The following is a 12,306-nucleotide window of genomic DNA, read 5'->3' on the forward strand; positions in this document are numbered from 1 at the left end:
TGAATTGTGTTGCCAGTTTACAAGGCTTTGTGCATTATTTTAATTAAATCATCATAAAAACTAATTCCTCTCCTCAGAGAACAAATTTCTTCCTTTCCCATTTCTTCTGGAGAGGCACAAAAAAGGAATGTCACAGACTGTCGGAATACCAGCAATTTCCTTTACACAATATATACAGCAATGAGGGTCGAAATCTTTTCTATATAAAGTTGAATGGGGCTGCCTTCATTTATGTCCCTGTACTAGTTGCTTTGCTGACATGACGACACCCTGAGGCAATTCCCGTAAGTCTTCAGCAAAGTTGTAATATCAACTCTAGAAATATTCCTTTGTACACCTGGCTCAGGGTCCCCTATCTCATATCATTTGTTACCTCAGGACCCTTTGAGTATTTTCTTAATGGATATAATAATGCAGGTGTTTTTAGAGGAAATTCAAGACAAAGTGTGGTCTGTCAGGAGGCTGAGAAAAAGCAACCTTTGCCTCCGTTTTATCATTTACCATTCTTTGAAAAGCAGAGCGCTGGGTCAGTTTTTTTCACCCCGGCACTGATGCCTTGTTTCATGCTCTGTTGATGTTTCTTTGACTTCATAACACATCAAATCATCCATCACTGATAAGAACGAATGCACACTGTTTTTTAAAACAAAAGGCAAGGGATTTTTTCACGGTTTCCCCCTGCACCTTTGTCAAGTGTTTAATTCAGCGGCTTTGTATTACAGAGGAGTCTCCCTTTTTTGTTTTCCCTGTGTGTTTTCAGTTGTTCTTGAATTCTCCATATGTCCCTCTTTTTCCTGGCATTTGGGCAATGTCACTGTTGTTTCTGAAGTATTCCTCATTATTCATTTTGTCGCCTAATGAGCAATATAAAATAACAGAAGCATGTATTTTAATAAGTTTCAAAAAAACAGCATAGTTGTTTTAAAAAATATTATTACTAAAGTTGATTAGAAAAAGGGTTTTCCCATGGAAGATTTTTGATGTTTTGGCAAAAAAAAAAACCCACTAAAAATACAAATAAAGCCTGTAATATTTAAGCTGAAACCTGAAAAATTTGATTTGGAAATTCTTCTGCTGTGCCTCATTCTCTCATTCTCTGTCACCCTGGCTGGACTACACCTCCCATTCTGCACCATGGTTTCCCCTTTTTGGTGAGGAAAGATAGTACATTGCAGAAGTCCCAGGGCCACAGTGCTTCATGGGACATGAAGTCCAGCTGGGAAGCTCAACCTATAGAGGAGAATGGGTCATGAGTTTGGGGACATGAGTCAATCTAACTACCACTTCTATAAGAGTGTGTGTGTTTATACAGATATAGATAGATAGATGTTGTGAACAGAAATATTTTGGATTTCAGGCCTTTATGTTTAGTTAAACAATGTGAAAGTTTCCACAGAAAGACACATGTCACAACATATTTCATTTAGGCAAAAAGTCAATTTTCTGTGGAAAAACAGCACATTTTTTTTTACCAGACCTAATTGCCAATCATTCAAACCAAGATACAATTAATTGGCAGCTTGTTTGCTGACACATATATCTGTACAGTTACCGTTAGATAGGGCTCCTTGGAATGGGTATGGAACAGGGTGCTGTAGATTCTATTCTTGGCTCTGCCACTCACTTGTCTTGGGAAGGTCTCTTCATTACTCTGTGTCTCAGTCTCTTCATATATAAAAAGAGGGAGAATGAGATTTACCTATTTCTGTAAAATGCTTTGAGCTCATTGGATGATAAATGCCAAGAACTATTTTATGCACATATGTATTTTATGGTTACAAATTAACAAACAATATCCATAAAATAAGCTGCTGTGGTTTTACTTGGAGTATATTTTAATAGCATTAACTAATGTGTACAGCCTTCTAAAAAGAGACGTTACACAGAGTCAATTTAGTAAGTGCCTATAAATATATTAAATACAATTAAGTAAAAAAGGCAATTAAGTAAAAATAAAAACACACAAAAAATTAAACAAAATTAAACAAAATGTCTACTCACATAGATCCCTTTGCAGGATCTAGTCCTTAGGTATAAGGTTTGGATTAAAAAGATAATGTTCAATAAGTGCATGTGACAAATGCAATGTATGAAACTAGAAAAAATACAAATTTGTTTTAAGATAATGGATCATTCTAAAATGACTTCACACCAAATAGCATGAATTTCTCAAACTTCAGTAGTAAAACTACCCACTTTAAATATCTAGATACAGATTTAGGTGCAAGACCCTGATCTTGCAATATTGGCCTCAAGCCTGCAAATTCACACACATGCTTACCTTTATGCACTGGGAGTATTCCCTGTGAAGTCAATGGGACTAGTCACTGTGTATAGCATTAAGCACGGGCATAACTCTTTGCAAGATGGAGGCCAGAGTGAGCACCTCTTGTGAGGAGCAGAATGCACTCAAATCCCCTTGGTGTGGCTAGTAGGGATCACTGATATCTCAACTGTTTTTTTTTCTGTGCTGTTACTGTTCTTTAAATATTAATGTTTCTTTTGCTTTGACACTAGCTAACTGCGCATGTAACCGGAAGAACTCACTACTGAGGCTTGGTGGATCAAAGTCGGGTAGCCCCCCTTCTGTTGCTATTGATGATGATTCAAATGAATTCCTAAAGACTATTAGGAGGCGGAGAGGCAGAAGACCCATCATCCCTCCTTTCTTTTCCCCACAGTAGGTACTCTTCTTTAACAGGATGCAGACAAGCTGCACAAGATGGGAAAGCTTATCTCTGTAAAAATAAAGTCCCTCGTGATTTAATACAGACAATGAATCCCTTTCATACAATTGTAGAGGAATGCAGTAGGATATTGCTAATGAATAATTGGATGTATTATGTTGTCAAGACTCATATATACCTTACAGTTTAGGGAAATAACCGGCCATCAAAAAAAGGGAGAGAGAGAGGAAACAATATAACCCCCCCATCCACTGTCCCTCATGCCACATTTAATCTCCGACCTCCTTTCCTCCCCTTCCCTCTTTCTGAAATGTCTCCTTTCTGTTCAGAAACTAATTACACAAAGGGCACTAACCCAATCTCTTTTAAATGTTAAAGTCATGAAGAATGTCTGTTAGGCCAGAGAGCAATTAGTAGTCTTATAGCTGTGAAGGTTTAGGAGGAAATGAAGACACACCTACAGGAAAGAACTGAGCTCAGTGATCTTATGAATGACTCCACCCTCACCATGATTTGGTTATTCCTCAGTGGATACATATTACACGCACACACACATAAAAAGGTGAGGCCCTAGGAATGAGAGCACAACAGCAAGTAACAATGGCATTTTCAAAGTAACTATTAGATTTTCTTGGGTTTTTTTTTAAATCTCTGTTTGGGTACAAAGGACAGAGGAGGCTGTAAGACTGTGCAAGTGGAGGGACCTGTGCTCCTCTATACTCTCCTACAGATCCATGGAAGAAAATGGCATAAACTGATACAGCCTGAGGCTCACAATCTCTTTTGGAGGAGTCCACCTGGAAGAATCAGCGATGCAGGCAGCAGAGTAGAAGCAGGGCAACTGACATCCTCAGCTTCTTCTGTCAGGGCTAGATTCCACTCCCAATGGAAGACTGGGGAGGAAATTCTGCAGCTTTAAACCTGCTCAAGTTCTTATGCCTGATGGGGGCGACTTCCATTCAACTATAGCTATGCGCATCAGCTTTCCCATGTAGGCATGGCCTTATGGGAGAATAAGGCTTATCAACTGATTGTATTAGCGAGCTGTGGATAATATATTTTAATAGGAATGGCTGTCAACCTTTATTTCCCCTTAACAATAGGAAAGAAGGACTTTGTATTTGCAGTTTTATAACTTTACTCCTTTGCTTTCCATAGAAATAAAACATTGTTTGTGGGCACAATTTCACAAAATGAATAAGAGATGTAACTATAATTTTCTAGAGATCACTGTGACAGATATGGCAATTTCCTGTAATATCCTGGACAAACCTTATTGAATTAAGTATTTTAAGAGCTCATTGCATTAAAAATGCAAATATCTTTGTGTTATTGAGGTTGTATGTAACTTGTCTAGGATACTTAACTAATGTAAGCCTGGGGAAATGTTATGAGCTTTAAAAGACTCTTTTAAACAAGCGGCTAAGACAAAAACAAACTGTTAGTTGAATAGGTTTCCTAGAAATTATGTGAAAGGAGGGGAATGCAAATGCCCACCTTTGGAACCTAATCTTTTGAAGCTTTGCCCTAGACTGGGGACTTGGCTATTCAAATTACCTGTTCTCAGGACCAAAAGGCCCAAGGTGCATAAAAGAGGGACTCATATATTTATGAGTATACTGGTTTTGAACCAAAGCTGTTATGGACTGGGGAACCACAGAACACCCCCCGGGTCAGGTTTGAAGGGCTGTTCACCAGCCAGAGCCCTCAGTGGAGTTGGGGTGATCTCTGGCAAGCTTATTAGAATGCGTGTAGGTTTTTCATCGTTTTAATGTTTTCCCTACAATGCTTTTACCTTAAGAATGAATGTGCTTATTTAGAAAGAGCAGTGTGGTGACTGAACTGTGTCAATTACACCATTTATTGTATCTGAGGAAAAAAGGTAAAGCAGGCCTGCTTAGGAAGTCTGGCTTTTCTGGGGAATTCAGGCAGGGAGCTGGGCAGCCTCAAAATACCCCAATCAGGAGGGGGAGAGAGAGAGAGAGAGAGATGACTCCACCCAAGAGAGGTGATGGCTGAGGAGCAGGAAGCCTAAGAGTGGGTGTCCTTGCTGGACACCTAGGAAGAATACAGGTGCAATTGCCTTGAACTGTGACAATCCTCTCTTAGGCTATGTCTACACTATGGGCCTTACAGCGGCACAGCTGTACCATTGCAGTGCACCACTATAAGGTGTCCTGCATAGCCGTTCTATGCCAGCGGGAGAGAACTCTCCCACTGGCATAATTAAACCACCCCCAATGAGTGGCGGTAGCTATGTCGGTGGGAAAGCATCTCCTGCTGACATAGTGCAGTCCACACCTGTGTTTTTGTTGGTGAAACTTTTAAGACCCCTGACCAACAAAGTTTTGGCAACAAACATGCTGCTATAGACAAAGCCTTAGATTCCATTTAGCCCCTGAAAGAATATGTTAATGGCCTGTCACTAGAAGGACTCTCCTTCCCTTAAAGTGCAAACGGCCTACATCTAAAGTCTTTTGGGGACACAACCAAAAATTCCCACCTGAACTGTCCTTCCTATGGTAAAACAACAGTTTAGATAAATGCCCAATGCCCTTTTATTTCTACTAGGATTCAGCCAAAGCTTTAAAATAAAAGTTCTGTCCCTTACCCATGGGATTCAAGCAAAAGAACAGCCTTCCCCCACCTTCCAGCCAACCAAAATGCCCCTCTGCTCCCCTCTTCCTTCTCTTTTGATAGAGAGCAGATAGGCCTGATCAGTGACTGAACCCAACTGCACATGCTTCACTTGGCTTAACCCTTCACCAATTGCTTTCTACAGTAATCACTGTGGTACTTTTCAGAACATTAGCCAAAAGAAATGTTTTCTTAAGAAAAGGTTTTCTAAGACCCAGTTTTTCTTGCTCTCTGTTAAAATTGGTGCAGAAACCCCCTGATCCACTTCAGGAATTTGTGACAGTGTGCATTACCCAACTATAGCGTTGCCAACTCTTGTAATTATTTTGTAAGTTCTATGGTGTTTGGTGTGTCTCTTCTATTTCTAGGAGCTGAAGCCTGAAGAGTTGTGTAATTATGCCAGATCTTCAGCTATCATAATTAAAAGTGTTTCTAGCCCATGTTTCCAAGTTAACTCTGCAACCATGAGAAACCTACAGGCTCAAGAGCCAGAAGACTTGTATAAGAATGCCAAGTTTACCATTTTAAAAAAAGAATTCTCATATTATCCCTTTTGCTAGATGCCAATGGCAGCAACACGAGCTGAGTTCACTCTGTCCAGAAGTCCTTTTCTAAAGTAAAAGAAACTGTGGCTTAAGTCCCCACTCAGAGCCCTACTGTTGGCTCTGGGAAATTAAAGTGAAACTTCCCTGCTTACCTTTCCAGGTGGTTCTTCCCCTTCACAAGCACTCAGGAGGCCACGGGAATATGGATCCACAATATCTTTATGCTTGGCAAAAAAGGGAAACATGAAAACTTAGTACATCTGTTTACATGCAAGAAAATTAGGAGCTCAAATCAGTGCATCAGGAAGTTGGTCAGTCCCAGGGTTACTAATATTAATTGTCCATGTGATGGCAGCCACCCCCCTAAAACCAGTGTCACTCTTAGTTCATCAGTTAGTGTCAGTAATTCTCCAATTGGTCTCAGTTGTAATTGAAAGGTAGGTCTCCTCCAATCCAGAGAGAACTGCTTTGTCAGATTGTGCCGTTTTGTGAAAGTAGCTCTGTTTCTGCTGGCCACGTGCTGCAGGGGTGGTGGTAATGTGGGTTCATGGCTCAGTTGCACCCACAGAAATTATTAAACCAAGAGTGCAAGAACTGGCAAACATATGTTTCTCCTGGCTTGGTGTGGAGGGGAGGCCACAGGGGGTGGTTGGAGAGTGAGCCTGCCCTGGTCTCACCCTACAGCAGTGGGTCCTGTGCTGCAGGGCTGTGCCTTGCTCTCTGCTTTAGGTGTTGTAACCTGGTGCAAGGGGTTGCAGTGCCTCACAGGTTTGGCCTGGCCACTCCTCCGTCACAACAGAGGGTAACTGGGCCAGACGTTTGAGGGGCTCTGATCCCACGTGTCAGGTTGCAATTGCCCAGAGCAGGGAGCTGGGCCCAGCCCTGCAGGAAATGAGCTGCCGTGGTGGTGAGAGTGTGGGGCAAGGTCTCTCTCCAGGTCCCCCCACTCTCCCCTCAGGTCTCTGCTACATACCAGGCCAAGACTGGGGTTGCTGCACCAGAGCAGATGGTGCTCCTGTGGGTAATCAAGGCCCCCTCAGCATTTTAGCATAGTGGACCCATTGAAGCAGGAGGCTACACCTCTCTGAGGCACTACAAAGTCAATTTAAGACTGCCACCATCTGTCGGGTTGCTGTGCAGTCAGCTCTACATTGCTGATAGTCCAGCTAGTTCTCACTGCAAAGTCAGCTCAGCTCAGCTCTGTTACTGCCACCACTGCTCTAGTTAATCCTCATTGCAAAGCCTGCAGCACTGCTAGTCTAGTCAATTAACTCCATACAGGCCACAACTTCAAGATAGGAAACACACCCAAACCATGCAGGGGTGGCTCTAGACATTCCGCTGCCCCAAGCACAGCAGCATGCCACGGGGGGTGCTCTGCTGGTCGCCGGTCCCGCGGCTCTGGTGGACCCTCCGCAGGCACGCCTGCGGGAGGTCCACCAGAGCTGCGGGACCAGCGGACCCTCTGCAGGCATGCCGCTGAAGGCAGCCTGCCTGCCGCCCTCCCGGCGACCAGCAGAGTGCCCCCCGCGGCATGCCGCCCCAAGCACGCGCTTGGCGTGCTGAGGCCTGGAGCCGCCCCTGAAACCATGGCCCTATACCTCTGCTTAGCACTTCTGATCAAAACCTCAAACTAATCTCATGTATAGAACTTGCATTTTGTTATCCAACCAAAGTCTAGTATCATATTCTTAGGCTGCCCCTCACTCCCAGGCCTATCCTACACAATTCCTATGCTCTTTCATAAGTATACTAATGGTAATAATCTATTATCTCTTTAGCACATGAATATATAAATAAATTCCAACCAAAGCATCAAAATTCTGAAGGTGGAATTCATGTAAATGAGACTGGCCAGAGCTGGTTGTTCCCTTTGTCCCCTACACAGAGAGCTGAGAGTTCCATCCCTCTAGGTCAGAGCTGGCCAACCTGTGGCTCTGGAGCCACATGCGGCTCTTCAGAAATTAATATACAGCTCCTTGTATAGCACCAACTCTGGGGCTGGAGCTACAGGCGTCAACTTTCCAATGTGCCGGGGGATGCTCACTGCTCAACCCCTGACTCTGCCACAGGCCCTGCCCCAACTCCACTCCTTCTTGTGCCCTCCTCTGACCCTACCGTGCCCTCGCTTCTTCACCCACCCGAACCTCCTGCATGCCACAAAACAGCTGATCGGGGGGGCTGCCGGTGGGTGGGAGGTACTGGGAGCAGTGGAGGGGGGGAGCTGATGGGGGGATGCTGATGTATTACTGTGGCTCTTTGGCAATGTACATTGGTAAATCCTGGCTCCTTCTCAGGCTCAGGTTTGCCACCTCTGCTCTAGGTCTATACTAGCCCTTACATCATTATTTTAAAAGACAGTCTCATGATTTTTTGAATGCATAGTATTGGCAATACCGTCAGTAGCATTGACGGGAAGACAGAAAGTTGGGCTAGCACTATTCAGATGGAGCCAAGGCCCAGAGACAGAGAGAGAGATTTGCTAGTCCAACCTGATATCCTTTTTCTTAAGAAAACATTTGTTTTGGGTAGTGTTCTAAAAACTGTCAGAATGACTGCTGAAGGAATGCACTGTTCGGCTTTATGTTCCACTTCTCTTTGAGTAGAACTACTATGTCCACTGTATTGAGAAGGGTTAAGAATTTGTATTTGAGAGAATACCTCAGAAAACACACTGAGATGAAACACAGGACATCATCTGCCCTCCCGGCCCCCATATACTAGTTATTGCTGTTCTTTTGTTTTTCATCTTCTCTTTCTCAAGAAGCAGTGTAGTTTCAAAGTATTGTACCTTTTGTATACATCTCTTTTAAAAAAATCACCTTAAGTTTCTTTTTCATGTCACTCCCTTCCCTTTGCTTTACCTTGCACTCATTGCTTCCTTTGCTCCTTTATGTGGTTTAGCTGGCAAGGAGCGAGTTACAGCCACAAAAGAAACCAGATAAATTTCTGCTGACCTATGAAATTTGTTTAGTGGAGTTCCTCTACTGTTTAGAATCCTAATGCTATACTCAGGCAGCATTTTCAGTCCATCAGTTATCTTACAGCTGCATGTGTGCACCACAGCAGGAAGATTTATGTGCTACTATTTTTAGGATTTTAGGTTTTGGCATCTCCGTACTGTTCATTTACCCAAACTGTAATATGCTAATTAAACCTTATGACCTAAATTATAAAAGCACTCAGGGATGTTCAGCCAATCCTATTGCTTGATTGGCTGAACAATTCTAAACCTATGATTTTGCACATGAGGCGCCTTGCATTGTGAAGCAAATGGTTTTTTGGACTATGCCATTTCTCATTTTGAAAGGAAATACATTCTCACAAAACCTTTCATTTCGTTGTTGCAGCTTTTGTTATTTCAGTACTATATATTAAATGGATATAGATAACTTGTTTTCAATGATACTGCAGGGTCTAGGTTGCTACTAGTTGGGTCTTTGGAAGCAGGCTTCATAAATTAACATTATCTTGGGAAATGACACCAAAATGGAGACTCCTGAGTGGATGTGACAACAGCTAGAGGGGGGTACTGGGGTTAAGGGAAACAGTCCTACTCTGTAAAAGTGATGTGAAACTGATATGTAGGAATCAATTTTAAACTAACAAACTCACCCTTAACACAACCATGCTTAGATATTGATGCACTTCAGGTGATGACTGATGTTCATTAGATGCCTGTCATGGGGTGGTCCCTTGAGAGTCCTCTGCAACCTCAGCCACTGACCAGAACCACTCTTATCCACCACAATGCTTTTATTATATTGACAATCAGTAGCCAGTTTCCCCCACTTGCTCCTGGGGAAGGGTACAGGTGCAGGAGCCCATCCTGCCTACTACTGCCTTCCATCAAGCTCTCTTCCCAGCAATGATGTCTGGTTTACTTATATAGTCGTAGGTGCTGGGGATACTTCCAACCAATTAACCTCTCAGTTGTAGCTCCGCTCAATTAATTGGCCTCCTCTGCCAACTGCCTGTCTTTCAATCAGAGCTCAATTACCATAAACTGGCAGGGATTTGAGTGACAGGGTGCTGAGATAGTTCCTGAGTCAGCTCTCCCAGTTACAGTGCCCTTTAGCAGAATAACAAGCCACCACTCTGTGTTCTAGCTTCCATTAATAGCTGAGTTTCCAGTGGCTGTGGTGATACATGCCCCATGCAGCCCAGAATCGAAAACCTCCCAAGCCTCAAGCAAAATCCCCTGGCCCAAAAGGAGAGGACCTCCCCTAAAACCCTCCAGGGCCCCTGCCAATCTTCCAGAGCAGACTCCAAAAGCCAAACCCAACTGAGGCAAACCCCCACTCGAGCATGCCCAGCAGACTCTCCAGCACCACATAAATAACTTTGACTATCATACTCCATTTACTTATTATACTACCATCCTCCCTATATATCCTACCATATTAATCACCCACTATCTATCCATCCTCCCCAGTGTCCATACTTTCCTAGCTTAGGCTACTCCCCATGGAGGTCCATGACATGAAACCTTCGTCCCCTGTTCCAGTTTCTTCCTTCGTCTATTCAGTTCGCTGTTCTGTCTGACTCATGTCTGATTTCAAGTAGCACCTATCATTTCTTCCATTCCTCCTTCCACATTAGCTCTCCTAAATGGTAATTCTTAATCATATCTCCTCTTATCCTTCTTTTGGTTAAGGTAAACAAACCTCCTTCTCTCCTCTCTTTTTCATAAGGAGGGCCCTTCCTTCTTTAAAATCTCTCAAGTCCTCTTCCTCTTTTCTGTTCTTCCATTCTTTCATTCATCCTAGTGGCCCTTCTCCCCTTCTTTTCTTCCTTTTCAAATGAGGTCTCAACCCCACTAATATAAACTTCTAGCTTCTCCTCACCTTCACTAGCACCTCCTCCTCACTACTAGAAATACCATCTAACGCTTATTTCCCACCCCACATTGCCTTACCTACCTCATGCATTTGCCTTAGCCATCTCCTAGACATCCACCCTCCTCCTCCTCTTCCAATCCCAACTGCGTCCCACTCTTCCTCCTTCTCCTCTGTTAGACATCCTAAATCTCCTCCTCTTAAACTTACTACTCTTACCTCTAATCATTATGTTACTACTTCCACCTTTCACTAATACTCCAGTTCTAAAAGGTCATCCTATCCAATTATCAATACTCCTATCTTGGTGTCATCATCCCCTGACTGGGTGTCTCCCATCAACTCTATCCCAACTTGCCTCTTGGTTCCCATTATGTCAATAAAATAAAGCAATAAACCCCAGGAAGCATTAAAATAAATTAATTAAATACCCCTCAAACCGAGCCAGCAAGACCTCCCCTTTCTCCCCCCCCCTCTCCAACCTCCTCCTCCTCATATCACCTCTGCAGTCCTCTCCCCTTTTTCCCTTATCCCAACCAGTAATTTCATTTGCGGTATACTCCCATCCATCACAATCAATTCCATTGATCACCATCCATTTTCATTCCCTATCTTTCTCTTTCCTAATATAGAAACAAGAATTTCTTTTTACCAAAATCATAAATTAAATGAGATAAATCTCGATCCTATCGTTTGTAATCCATCCAACGAACCTCTCTCTCTGTAATCTATCCATCTTCCCTTCGGCCTCATGCTCTTTGCTTTGCTAACTTTGCATACTATTTACTTTGAACCACATACTACAGATGTTAACCTAACACTTTTATAACTACAACTCAGTTAGTTCAATCCAGAGATATATCCCTACTTAGTATTTCCTAATTTTTTCATAGTTAAATTAATATTAGGAATTTATTAAAGATTATAAGCCCTAAATATATCAATATTTATTGATTATTATTAAGCTGTTCTAAGATGGCTTCCAAGTTTCTTTAAATTTCTAGATGAAGATGTTCCGGTCTAGCTTCACTTCTATCACTATTGGTCCCCCCTATCCTATTCATCCCATTCCAAGAACTATCTACAATTATTTAGCCTCATTTCATTGCCATTCCAAGATTATCCAAGAATATCCTTATCTTTTAAAGTTTTAAAGTTTTAACGGTATCTTTCTTTCTTTTCTGGTTTTTATCCTATTAAAACTGTTTTCTTATGGTTTTTATTGGTTTTGCTCCCCTTTCTCGCTTCGTCTTCAACTTTTTCTCTCAGTCCTTCTCCACCTTTCCACCTTCACAGCTTCTCCTTCCCTGCATCCCTCAACCCTTCTCACTTCTTCTTTTCCCTCCTTTCTCCCTTTTCCTTTTTCCCTTTCTGTTTTTCCTCTTTTCCCTCCCTTCAAGACGCTCCTCCTAAAAGCCTTACCCTTCTGCTCTCTCACTGCTCCTCTGGCTCCTGCAACTTGCAACCTCAAAACCCTCTCCCCTCAACTGCCATCCTCCCTCTAAATATCCCCGCCCTCTGCCCTCGCCCACCTAAATATGTTGCCCCATAATTTAGTAAAATTAAAACTTCCCACTAGTAACCTAGTAAATCTTAATT

The 12,306-nt window shown here is 42.7% G+C and overlaps 1 long non-coding RNA gene across 1 annotated transcript in view; it reads right to left on the bottom strand.

Moving 5' to 3' along the window:
• LOC120396731 overlaps nt 1–9,697 on the bottom strand; it is a 12,198-nt gene extending 2,501 nt beyond the window's left edge. The window contains exons 1-4 of the long non-coding RNA XR_005593332.1: nt 9,485–9,697; nt 6,022–6,093; nt 1,553–1,665; nt 1–854 (exon numbers count right to left, since the gene is read on the bottom strand). The exon at nt 1–854 is cut by the window's left edge and continues 2,501 nt beyond it. This is a non-coding gene — a long non-coding RNA (uncharacterized LOC120396731). The remainder of the gene's footprint in view (nt 855–1,552; nt 1,666–6,021; nt 6,094–9,484) is intronic.
• Between the last annotated feature and the right edge of the window lie 2,609 nt (nt 9,698–12,306).

Source organism: Mauremys reevesii, linkage group 2, assembly GCF_016161935.1.
Source record: "Mauremys reevesii isolate NIE-2019 linkage group 2, ASM1616193v1, whole genome shotgun sequence".
Classification (NCBI taxonomy): Eukaryota; Metazoa; Chordata; order Testudines; family Geoemydidae; genus Mauremys; species Mauremys reevesii.